Consider the following 12,904-nt stretch of genomic DNA (forward strand, 5'->3'; position numbering starts at 1 on the left):
GGAGGTGTTATTTGTCCCTCTGCAATGTGATGGGGAGATGCCTGTTGACATTGTGTTGGCATACATGTTGACGCATTGTTCAAGTTTACATACAGACTGCATGACAATGTACATTGTGACTGATTAGGAGGAGCGGACATTTTGACTACATGATGTAGGTGAGGTTGTACACGTACATTGTCATCTCACAGTTTCCTGCTATGTCAGATGTGATTGGCCATTTTCTACGCACAAGCGGACCCAGTTGTGTCCCCTGTTCTGCAGTGTAAGCGTTGCACTGTGTACCACATTGTCGTTCATGTGGATGTGCTGTCACTGGTATGTGTGTGTGCTGCATTGTGGGAGAGTCGCCCCTGCAGCTGTGATTAACTGCCCCTTGTCCCTTGGAGGCGGGGTGCCTTTCACATTTGTGCTTTTAAGGTGCTGTGATGTTGGTAACTTGGGTCATTTGTGCTCTTGGACGGTTTTTGTACTCTTGTGCATTGTTTGTCTGGAGATGTATTGTTGACGTCAGTGGTTGTTTGTGCACATGAATGTGTCAGAGTGTGACCTGCTCCTTTACGGATGTGGTCCACACTCAGCCACCTCAGTCCCATGGTGTGCACAATGTAATGGTGATTGTACTCCAGCCATGCTGCTCATCATGTAGTGTCACTTGCATTGTCAGTGTGGCTCACAGATACGCATCTCGGCTGTTTCCAAGTTGTTGGAGTGGCGCACCACCAAGGTGTAAACAAAGTTGTTTTGAGAATGAGTCGCAAAGTTTTATAGTTGGTAATCAAATAGTGTCTTTAATTGGAAAATGTTTGATTTTTTAGGTGATTGTCAGCCAACGCGTTTCGTTCAAATTACGGACAAATGGTATCCGATCCGTTGAATGACCAACAAGGAATGACGGACGTTAAGCTGAATTCCCTTAGTGTCGTATAAATACCTTTAAAGTGGTCACCTAGTCATTGTCATTTAGGTGCCACCCAGCTTACTACCGCCCAACTGGTTAAACGCACAATTAATTATTATTTTTGGGAGGAGGGAGGGGCCTTAAACACGAAATTGCCAATTAATACCTGAGCCTGCAGACTATCCACCGTACGCTTTACTCACAACATCAACAATTGAAGAGCTGCTTCTTTTTGGAAACGAAATATGAAGATCAAGGATGCCAAGAAACCATACCTACGAGCCCTTATCAAGGAGGCCCGGACTGGCAAGCAACACGCAACATTGCGCACAAGACAACACTCTCGCATGCCCTGAAGAAGTTCATCTTTGAACGAAACGCGTTGGCTGACAATCACCTAAAAAATAAAACATTTTCCAATTAAAGACACTATTTGATTACCAACTATAAAACTTTGCGACTCATTGTCAAAACAACTTTGTTTACACCTTGGTGGTGTGCCACTCCAACAACTTGGATTCAGTATTTCTCTGCTCAGCAGTTAGCACCAAACAACGGCAGGTGCTGGAAGTGGCTAACGCACACCTTCTCCATACGAATTACGGACCTTCACACTAAGGGTACACACCAGGATAGTGCGGTCTCTGTGTCCGCCGTTGTCTGCAACCACACACCAACGCATCTTGACTGTGTTTCGCACGGGTAAATTTGTGTGTTGTGGAATTGGTGATGTGTGAGGTGGGACCCCTTTGGGCACAAGGTGGATGGGGGGCCTACTTGCAGTTTGTCTGTGTGCTGGAGTGCGACATGGGGATCAGGGACATGACCCAGGGTCATTGTGGGTGTGCGTTGTGCTACACGTCGTTGTGCATGTGTGCCAGTGTGCCCGCCACCCCCATCCCCCAGTCCCTGTTCGTGACTCACCTTGTTGATGTTGTGTCAGGTCATGTCGAGAAGTGTCCGGACTCCCGACTCCTTGCACCGTCTCCACACTGATGACTGTGGCCTCCATTTGCTCCAGCTCCTCCTGTGGTGTAGGACTCCCACCTCCATTTTCCGTTGCTGGCGTCCTGTTGGCAGCGGGTTTCTGCTTGGTTTGGCTTTTCACATCCTGCCAGCGCTTCTTTGACTCCTCGACACTCCGACTGCATTCACAATGGAATGGCATTTTTCCGTCTGTGTTGCCAATGACAGGGTGGAGGTAACGGACAGTTGTTGTTAGTGTTCTGTCACCTCCCTGACGGAGATCCGGTTGTCATGCAGACTGAACCACGTCTTCTTCTTCCTCTTCTCCTTGGCCTTGCCGACCCCGAGGTTCCTTGCTGGTTGTCTGTGGGGCTTGTGGGGTGTCGCGTTGACCTGGGCACTCTGTACGGGTGCATCCATGTTGCTACCCAGTTTATTTTTTTTGGTATGTTTTTCTTGTTCTGCTTTTATGGTACATTTTCCCGCATGACGTGTGGGAATTGCAGGCCTTTCGCTGGTTATCTCTGATTTTTGTATCGCAATTGGCCTCTTTGCAAATTTTCTCACGTTCGTGTTTCGCATTTTTGCGGCGTCGTGTCGATTTTAACGCGGTCATTTGACGCGTTATCGTGGGACTATTGCATGGTGCCGCTGGGTTGAGAATACTACGTTAACTCAGCATTGTTTTCCTGCGATAGACTGTGATATGCAAAGTTCCTTTAGGCTAAATTTCCGATGATTATCAAACATTCTTCAGAATATGCCCCTTTCTTGCTTAAATGAGTGCTGTCATTCCTGCCCTTGCCTATAAATAAGAGGTAAAAAAACAGTCTTCTACATTCATGTTTCAGGCAACTTTTCATTGTATGTTTGAGATAGTCCAAAATATAATGTATAGAACTCATTACAAGTGCAAGTTATGAATAAAATCTCACAAGGCTTTTTATCTGCACAGTGATAAAGCATAAAGGGTGTGTTTCACAAAGGTAAGCTCACACTTTTGTGTAAGTTTATGATTGTTTGGTATTCACAAAGAGATTTATGAGTAGTATCTTTATGAGCGCGGAGTTTCAGCACATAAAAAGATAGTTCTATCTTTTTACATAAATATACTACTTGTAAATCCCTTTGTGAATACCAAACAATCATAAACTTATGCAAAAGTGTAAGTTTACCTTTGTAAATCAGGTCCTACGTTTTTTAAATTAATTAGAATCTCTTCCAAATGTATATTTCTTTGGCACTAATTCTCTCCAGCAATTTCAAAATGCAACATTAAAATACACAAATACTCATTCAGAGTGAATTTATTCTGATTTATGATAAGGTTGGACTGGCCATACCAGGGCCTTTCCCCGGGAGGCTGGAAGGGTGGGGACCACTTTTGTTACTAGGGGCCAGTTTTGTATTAGTGCAACAGTTTTAAAAGCACTGCAGAGTTCCTTGTATATCCAACAGTTTTCAGGCACCAATAAAAGTTCCAAGATAACACTGGTGGTTAATGTACCTGCTGATTGGAGTTTTGTGTAAAGGCAGATTTGAGTCATCTAAGGTAGCGTAGAGGGCTAATATGCCTGCCACAAAGAGAGTGTTCTATTCAGATCACATAACAGTATTTTATGTGCATAGCTCAGTGGGTTACTGCTTTTGTCACAGCGACCCCTTTGTTACTGAGTAGTTCATAAGTTACAATCATAATCAAGGTTAGAAATGTATGTTTTTTTAGTCTATCATTATCCTAATTTTACTAAAAATGGTTTGTTTGGGTAGAAATACATTATTCTTAGTAAAGTCAACCCTACCCACTGTGTTATGTTCTGAATCCTGACTTTGTGCTTCCCTGGACCAAGCACTCCTACAATATGCCTACCAGTGTGGATGGCATGTGAGTCCTATAACTTGTAGTCCCCTTTGTCTTATGTAACATTTTCTATACTGTGATTTACACACATATATAATTCATTTAAAATGCTCCAACACTACAGGGGTTTGAGAGGTATTAAAAAACAAATGAAGTACTTGTGATAGAGGGGCTATGGAGAGCTGAGAGGCACTCTTGGTGATAGTGAGGGAATCATTGAAGAGCCCAAACAAAGATTGTCATATTCTGGTGCACTGTAAGGTCATCATTTACTATGCTTTAAAAACTAATACAATTGAATATATAATGAAAAGTGTGTTGTAAAATGCAAAATGTTTGCCATTTTTTAACAAATTGTCTTGGGAGGGAAAACCCCGCTACCCCCGTTGCAGTAGTCAGGCTCGCTCGCTACGCCAGTCGCTATTCTCCTAATGGGGGCTGGTCTGACAGAATTTGCCTGGGCCGCTTTGGGTTACCTGGTTATATATATATATATATATATATATATATATATATATATATATATATATATATATATCCACATCAATGGGGTCAGAACGCCAGATCACACAGCAGCGGGTGCAGGCTACGGGCCGGACCCAGGGCCAAAATTCAATTTTGCACAAAGTTTAGTCGCACACATCAATCCTTCGTTTTAGATGTTTATTCAAAACAGAGCCAGTCTGTCAACCGACGCGTTTCGGCTTTGCAGCCTTTGTCACGGTAGGGAAACATTACTTTCATCATCTGTTTTATAATCATACTCATTAAGAGACAACCCCATTGCCTTCTGGGAATTGTAGTTTTTCAATGTTCCAATGACAGTTACAACCATATTATCGTTATTTTGAACTATCTACATTTTTACTTTATGGCATTTGCTAATATATTCAAACTGATTAGTGTCTATTTTATCACTTGGAGAGTTCAATTCTTTGTATAGTACATTTTTCATACAGTTACGTCATTGTCTCTCACTTGTGACCTCTATTTGTTGGATTAGTATCCCGTCGCTTGCTGCCATATATGGGGATAATTTCTTGTACTGATTTTTAGTTCTTTTTCAGTCTTTCATTATCTCTGTTTCAGCTTTACAAATGAATGTACATCTCTTCGTCATTATTCAATCCTCTCGGAGTCTTTGTACGTAGCCGTATTATGTATTTTGACTCCAACTGGCGCAGTTTCTTTTTTCTATCTCCTGCTCTTAAATTTGATGGTATAGTATCCAGTCCGAAATATTCCATCTTCCTCCAATCACTGTTTTGACATTTATTAAGATGTTTTGCTGTTGCATAGTTGATATCTTTGTTCTTCACTGCTCTAATATGTTCTAATATCCTTTTCTTAAGCATGCATGTGGTGCTTCCAATGTATTTTTTGCCGCATGCACATTGGATTACATATACAACGTATTGTGTTGTGCAGGTAATTCTTTGTTTTATTATTATTTTTCTGCCTTCAGGATCATAGATCTCTTTTTTGTTTTTGGCAATTTTGCATGCTTTGCAATTTGAACATCTTTTGAACCCCATTTGTTGCTGTGTTAACCATGTTTCTTTTGCCGGTGTTGTGAAATGGCTTCGCACAATTTGATCTTTGATTGAACTTGCTTTTCTGTAGGTGACTTTAGGTTTCATCCCGATTAATTTTCCAATATCATTGTCTTGTATCAGTAGATGCCAATATTTTTGAACAATTCTAGTAATTTTCGTACTTTCCTTGCTATATGTCAGGATGAGTCTTGGTGCTTTTCCATTTTGTTCACTCCTTGAATCATTATTTTCTCCTTCGTGTGTCTCCTCTGTTGTTCTCGTTTGTTGGTTTTCATCTGTCTTGGACATCAAAATTTCATCATGTGTTCTTAATTCCACTTTCTCTTTGGCTTTATTTAAAATTCTCGGTCTGTATCCTCGCTTTTTTAGTCTCTCAGCACTTGCTTGTATTTCAGTGGTTGCATCAGATTCTTTTGAGCAATTTCTTTTGATCCTCACAAATTCCCCATAGGGGATGCTGTTGATAAGAGGTTGGGGATGGAAGCTTTTGGCATGTAATATGCTATTTGTAGCCGTTGTTTTCCTGTGTAAGGTAGTTTGTATTTTTCCCTCATCTATATACACAGTGGTATCTAGGAAGTTGATCCTGGTCTTGCTCATTGTACATGTAAAGGATAATCCAATTTGGTTTTCATTCAGTGTATTAAAATACTGTTTAAATTCCTCTTTCTTTCCATCCCAGATAATAAATAAATCATCTATAAATCGTACCCATAGTACTATTTTTTCTAATGATAGCAAACATTACTTGGAACCCAAATTTCATCATGGCCACTATTGATGTTGTATCATTATATACTTCTATCCAGCACAACATAGGATTACAAGCATGTGCCTATTTCTTAAAACAAAGGAAAATCACAGAACTCCAACATTCAGCCATGCTATTAACAATGATTAAAACATGTCTCAGCAATAATATATTTCTATTTGACAACGAACTATATCAACAACTCTGTGGTACTGCTATGGCATTTCCTTTTCCCCAAATTTTGCCAACCTTACGATGGGATGGTGGGAGAAGGAAATAGCCTGGGGCCCTGATAATCATCTATCATTAGAAAAAATAGTCCATCCCCAACCTCTTATCAACAGCATCCCCTATGGGGAATTTGTGAGGATCAAAAGAAATTGCTCAAAAGAATCTGATGCAACCACTGAAATACAAGCAAGTGCTGAGAGACTAAAAAAGCGAGGATACAGACCGAGAATTTTAAATAAAGCCAAAGAGAAAGTGGAATTAAGAACACATGATGAAATTTTGATGTCCAAGACAGATGAAAACCAACAAACGAGAACAACAGAGGAGACACACGAAGGAGAAAATAATGATTCAAGGAGTGAACAAAATGGAAAAGCACCAAGACTCATCCTGACATATAGCAAGGAAAGTACGAAAATTACTAGAATTGTTCAAAAATATTGGCATCTACTGATACAAGACAATGATATTGGAAAATTAATCGGGATGAAACCTAAAGTCACCTACAGAAAAGCAAGTTCAATCAAAGATCAAATTGTGCGAAGCCATTTCACAACACCGGCAAAAGAAACATGGTTAACACAGCAACAAATGGGGTTCAAAAGATGTTCAAATTGCAAAGCATGCAAAATTGCCAAAAACAAAAAAGAGATCTATGATCCTGAAGGCAGAAAAATAATAATAAAACAAAGAATTACCTGCACAACACAATACGTTGTATATGTAATCCAATGTGCATGCGGCAAAAAATACATTGGAAGCACCACATGCATGCTTAAGAAAAGGATATTAGAACATATTAGAGCAGTGAAGAACAAAGATATCAACTATGCAACAGCAAAACATCTTAATAAATGTCAAAACAGTGATTGGAGGAAGATGGAATATTTCGGACTGGATACTATACCATCAAATTTAAGAGCAGGAGATAGAAAAAAGAAACTGCGCCAGTTGGAGTCAAAATACATAATACGGCTACGTACAAAGACTCCGAGAGGATTGAATAATGACGAAGAGATGTACATTCATTTGTAAAGCTGAAACAGAGATAATGAAAGACTGAAAAAGAACTAAAAATCAGTACAAGAAATTATCCCCATATATGGCAGCAAGCGACGGGATACTAATCCAACAAATAGAGGTCACAAGTGAGAGACAATGACGTAACTGTATGAAAAATGTACTATACAAAGAATTGAACTCTCCAAGTGATAAAATAGACACTAGTCAGTTTGAATATATTAGCAAATGCCATAAAGTAAAAATGTAGATAGTTCAAAATAACGATAATATGGTTGTAACTGTCATTGGAACATTGAAAAACTACAATTCCCAGAAGGCAATGGGGTTGTCTCTTAATGAGTATGATTATAAAACAGATGATGAAAGTAATGTTTCCCTACCGTGACAAAGGCTGCAAAGCCGAAACGCGTCGGTTGACAGACTGGCTCTGTTTTGAATAAACATCTAAAACGAAGGATTGATGTGTGCGACTAAACTTTGAAAAAAAAAAAAAAATATATATATATATATATATATATATATATATATATATATATATATATATATATATATATATATATATATATATATATATATATATATATATATATATATATATATATATATATATATATATATATATATATATATATATATATATATATATATAATTCCTCCAGGCTTAGGTAACTGCCACCGCACTCCTGAACAGAGGGTGCATCGTCGAGGCGGACCACCCAGGCTCGGTCCGTAATAAATTTCGAAAGTTCCTCGTACCACAAGGATGACGACGCCGTGTTCTGGTCAAAAAACTTTATTACAATCGGCTGGTAGGACGCGTTTCGCCTGACTAGCAGGCTTGTTCACCAACGACTTGCCCGTTTCTTTAGCCATTTTAAATAAAGTGTTCACATCGTGTCACATGACTAAGACTACTAACAGAGTGTATTGGAGGAAAGACTCGTAGTTTTTCATCATGGCATACATGCACTCAATGTTACGATCGTCACATAAAATTGAATATCAGTTTAGGTAAACAAATAAATGCTTGCTCCTTAATACATTTCAATACATAATTAGGAAAGCATAATATCATTATTTATGAAAAAGTATATCTTCTAAAACTCATTAGAATAGAAGAAGTCTTTTGGAATTAAGCCCCAGTGGGCCGTTAATTCAGTGCATATTTTAAGAACAAATTGCAGGTGAATTTCATCCTCTTTATACACCCCCAGTGGGGCTAATACTACAGTGTAGTCCCAAATACATTCATGGTTCATCTTAAAAATGTGAAATTGTGATTGTGTATCTAATGTGTAACAAATATATAAACAAAAAATAAAAATTCCTTTCTTTAAAAAAGATACAGTTAAAAACCGGGGCAGAGAGATTGCCTGTTAAATGCTTGGTTCTCTTCTCCAGCGCTGACACAAAATTTAGTTATAAGTGTGTGACTAAATCTTCCTCAATATTCAGTCCTCCAGGGGACCGTGTATTGAGCTCTAAGATGTAGCAGGACTCAAGTTTACGCAACTTTTTTTCTCTATTGCCTCCTCGTTGGTTTGGAGGAATACAGTCTAACACAAAGTAAAATAAACCTTGAGTACTCTTGTTGTGATATGCTGCAAAATGTCGCGCAACAGGGTAGGAATTGTCCCCATTCCGAATTGCTCTGAGATGTTGTAGCACTCTTTTGTGGACTGGATGGATCGTGCTGCCAACGTACCTCAAGCCACAAGGGCATTGAAGGACGTAGACAGCAAAATCTGTCTTACACGTAAGATGTCCTTTGATTTTTTTCATCCGTTTTGATAGTCCTAATGTGTAAACCTGTGTATTCTTCCCAAAACTACAAGCTTTACATTTGGTGCATTTAGTAAACCCATCTCTGGGTTTGAGCCAATTCGTGGACTGTTTTTTGGGACGCTTCAAAACATTGCTCACCAGCATTTGTCTGAAGGACCGAGCCCTTCTAAATGTTATTGCTGGTCTCCTCTGAGTTAGTTTACTGAGGATCGGATCGCTTCTAATCAAATGCCAATGTTTGGTGAGAATGCTTCTGATTTGGCCATGCTTGCGATTATAAGTTGTGATCATTCTAGGTTGATTCTTTTCTGAGTTAGATGTTTTACTTTTACTGGGTCTAAAAAGGATATCTTCCCTCGAAGATTCCCTTGCCTTTTTAGTTGCTGTTTGTAGATTAACTTTAGTATATCCTCTGGCTCGAAATCTCGAGCTGAGTTTGGTTAGCTCTTTCTCTAATACTGCTTCTTCACTACAATTACGCATCGTTCTTAGGCATTCTCCGTATGGGATGCTTTTAATCAGATTCTAAGGATGGAAACTTTCTGCATGCAGGAGGGTGTTCCCTGCAGTGGGCTTTCTGTATAGTTTTGTCTGGAGTTTGGAATTGTTAACATAGATGGAGAGGTCTAGAAAATCTACTGATGAATTGCTGATGGTACTGGTGAACTTAAGATTTAAATTGTTCACCTGTAGTTTTTTAATAAAATTTATTGCTGACTCCTCCGTTCCTTTCCAAACTACAAACAGGTCGTCGATAAATCGACTCCAGTGTAGTACATTTTCCTCCCATTCAGTGTGGTGTGCGACCTGGACCACCTGCTCCTCCCACCAGCCCATATGCAAATTAGCATAACTGGGGGCGAAGCAGGTGCCCATCGCTGTCCCGCAGATTTGGTGGAAAAGCTCATCATTGAAAAGAAAATAATTGCTTTTCAAGCAGGTAGACACCATGCTCAATAGCATCTGGGTGTGGGCCCAAAGTTTAATCGGACGGTTACTCAATAAATGTTTTATGGCGTTCAGGCCATCCTCATGTTTAATGCTGGTGTATAATGTAGTTTCATCAATCGTCAACAACAAATAGTCATCTTCCCAAGGCAGATCGTAAATTTTTTCAGAAAATCTCCTGTGTCCTGAATATAGGATGGTAAAGTTTTTACTATAGGGCATAAGAATGAATCTACAAATTTTGATGTGTTCTCAAAAGCTCCCCCTATTGCGGAAATGATGGGGCGCCCTGGGGGATTATCTAGGCTTTTGTGCACCTTAGGAATCAGATAAAAGACGGGGATAATCGGTTTGTCTATTTTCAGAAACATGCGTTCCTCTGAGGTTAATAAACCTTGGTTATGCCAGTCTTGAAGTTGTTCATTAAACTTAGAGAAACTCAATTGCATCAAAGAATCAGCAACTCTTACATAGTTGCTGCAATTATTAAGTTGTTTGTATGCCTCATTCAGATATCTAGTTCTATCCCACAGGACCACATTCCCTCCTTTATCAGCATTTCTCACAATACAGTTACCATCTGAGGTCAAGTTAGTGACTAACGCCGAGTACTCTTTTTCATGCTGTGAATAGACTTTATGTTTCACACTCGTACATTTCTCCAAATTCTTAAGATCGTTAATCACTAGTTCATTGAAAATGTCAATAGAGTCTTTGGCAGTCATGGGTATAAATTTGGATGGTGGTCTGAAGCTGGTAGGTTCATTTGCAGTGATTTCAACCTCTTGTTCTCTGGCAGTTACTAGTGCTTGACTCATAGAGATCCCAGAGGTTTCTTCTTGATCATGAAGGCTGATGGTCTCATCCTCATTAGTCATTGCAGTACAACAATCACCATCATTATCCATGCCCCGTAGACCCAGCATGAGATCCATATCTGCAACAGAAAGACTGCCTGGATGATCTAAGACAACAGGACCACTGCTCTCTTCTCGTGGTTTAAGTGCCTTCTTTTGTGCAAATAGTTTTTTCAATTTTAGAGTCCTAACAAATTTAAATACATCTACTCTAGTTGTTACGTAGTTAAAATCTGCTGGTGGACAATAGGACAGTCCTAGTTTAAGTAATTTGGTCTCCTTCTCAGTTAGTGTGATATCCGTGAGATTTATGATTGTACTTTCCTCTTCTTCAGGTAAAGTTTCAGTTATTGTTTCTTTTTCAAGTTTACGGGATTGATATTTCTTTGTCCCCTTCCGCCTCTGTTGCCTCTGCCTTTTCCTCTTTGTGTGCCTTCGTAGTTGACAAAAGGTCTCGGGCGGAGATTGAATCTCCTTTCTTGTTCTAAAAAACCAAATTCTTCTAGAACTGAAGGTGCATTCGATTCTCCTTGTCTGCTTTGGCCTTCTTCCAAATCGGTGTCAACTTCGGAGCTTTGTAGGCTACTCAATTCTAACTGATCTACTGTCGTACTGGGTCCTTTATAGTTCAATCGCTGTTTTCTAACACTCTCGAATTTCTTAGCAAAAGTGTAGATCTGGCCCCTTTCGTAGTCGTTTTTATCTCTCAAGAATTTTTGAGCCTTTCTTTCTTTTATAGTTGTTTCCAATTTTTTCAGGCGTTCAGACAGCTCAGTCATGAATTTATCGATTGGTTCTCTGTTGGTTTCTTTCTCCAGCATGTCAGAGATTTGAGAGATTTCTTCCATTATCTTTTGTCGATCTATTTCGGCATATTTAATGAGGATCCCCATCATCCTCCGTGAGGCCTCTTGATTATTATCTGCCCACTCTATGAGCATATTGGGATTGGGGTCCTCATACGTGGGGGCCACCAAAATGCGAAGCCCTCTCGGAATCCTTTTTACTTCCAGATATCATTGGAGGGACTTGGCCTCCCACCATTTAGACAGCTCACTACGTTTGAGTTTCTCCAGGCGTCTGAGGCGGGTTGTAACAAGTCCCTCCAACGATATCTGGAAGTAAAAAGGATTCCGAGAGGGCTTCGCATTTTGGTTAGTGCAGGCAACTATAACTCACGCGACCGCAATCCTCTGCTGATGACGTCAGATATTACATCACTGTATTTAGACACCTATTTACCCATGTCTTCTTCCATTAATCTTTAGCTATACATATATTACAAATATTTATTTTTTAGAAAGACACATATGTAATCAGTGATGTACTATCTGACGTCATCAGCAGAGGATTGCGGTCGCGTGAGTTATAGTTGCCTGCACTAACTATAACGGGGGAATTTCATTGGTTTTTCACAAGTGAAATGTCCAGCTAACTATAACATGTGTGATACCTATGGTTTTTTAAGTGAATTTGCAAGGTTTTTTAAATGCTAATTCGTAACTATAACGTGTGTGAAACCTATGGTTTTTTCAGTGAATATATATATATATATATATATATATATATATATATATATATATATGGAACAAACTTCTCTCTCGCTTCACCCTTGATCCTGGGGTTCGTCGCAATAAAGGAAAGCACGGCACCACAGAGAACACTCAATTAGTGTTTATTCAGCAAATGGACATCAGTAACACGCACAAAAGGACGGTCGACGCGTTTCGGCACTCAGCCTTCAACTGGACCATAGAGTCCTAATGTCCAGAGTGTCTTTTTTAAAGAAAACATTTTTTTAAAAAAAAGAAAAAAAGAGTAGAAAGTGAAAACATACTGGACATGAGTTGCATCGTCGATCAAGGTATGTTATTTAAAAGTAAATAAAGTTTTTAGATCACAAAGAACCACAATAGTTCATCCACCATGGTGATTGCTGTGAATTTGAATGGTATTATAAAGTTATTATAATTAAAGAAAAAAGGGATTTTGTAGAAATTGAAACAAATCACAATCACGGTAAAG

General features: G+C 39.2%; 1 long non-coding RNA gene across 2 annotated transcripts in view; it reads left to right on the forward strand.

Annotated features, from left to right (window-relative positions):
- LOC146805962 (uncharacterized) overlaps positions 1 to 12,904 on the forward strand; it is a 109,418-nt gene that overhangs the window by 19,656 nt on the left and 76,858 nt on the right. The gene's annotated exons all lie outside the window — the stretch shown is intronic.

Source organism: Triturus cristatus, chromosome 8, assembly GCF_964204655.1.
Source record: "Triturus cristatus chromosome 8, aTriCri1.1, whole genome shotgun sequence".
In the NCBI taxonomy this organism is placed as follows: domain Eukaryota; kingdom Metazoa; phylum Chordata; class Amphibia; order Caudata; family Salamandridae; genus Triturus; species Triturus cristatus.